Source organism: Petaurus breviceps, unplaced genomic scaffold, assembly GCF_028583685.1.
Source record: "Petaurus breviceps papuanus isolate PSGF00001 unplaced genomic scaffold, PetGlider_PUasm1.0 118, whole genome shotgun sequence".
In the NCBI taxonomy this organism is placed as follows: Eukaryota; Metazoa; Chordata; class Mammalia; order Diprotodontia; family Petauridae; genus Petaurus; species Petaurus breviceps.
Genome location: NW_027185616.1, coordinates 13,361,584 through 13,362,144, shown reverse-complemented (window position 1 = coordinate 13,362,144; position 561 = coordinate 13,361,584). Strand labels below are relative to the sequence as shown.

Below are 561 nucleotides of genomic sequence, written 5' to 3'. Positions count from 1 at the left end.
GCCAGATCCAAGCTTTTGTAAGGAAAGACCAGGAAAGGACTTAAGATAGTTGCTTAGGGAGGTGGAATTGGTATCTAACTTCTGATGTTCTCACTAGCCCCAGGTACAAAGGACCATACCCACACAACCTGAGATCACCTCAGCTCTGCCTGTTGTGTAATAATTGCAGAAATGCTCTGGGGTCTGACCTCAGAGGAAGAAATCTTAGAGCGTAGACAGACATTCAAGCCATAAAAGTTCTTCCTGGCCCCCAAAATGTAGAATTTAGGGAAATCATATTTAGGTAGAAGGCAAACACCACAGATGAAAAAGACTATAATATTTATTTAAAATGTACAATTTTAGTGTTCAAAACTGTGTGAGAGAAGGTTTCTTAAAACTTAGATGAAAAGCTCAAATGTGACATCACCAGGTCATGTCAAATGGGGAATGCACTCCTCTCCGGCACTCGATGCTGCTTCTCCCCAGTCTCTGGGTGGGCAGCAACTGTGCTGTTGGGAGTGGTAGGTACAGTGAGAAAGAGAGAGAGAGAGAGAGAGAGAGAGAGAGAGAGAGAGAGAG

General features: G+C 43.7%; 1 pseudogene; it reads left to right on the top strand.

Moving 5' to 3' along the window:
* The first annotated feature begins 415 nt into the window (after positions 1 to 415).
* LOC138161024 (cyclin-dependent kinase 11B-like) overlaps positions 416 to 561 on the top strand; it is a 1,296-nt pseudogene continuing 1,150 nt past the window's right edge.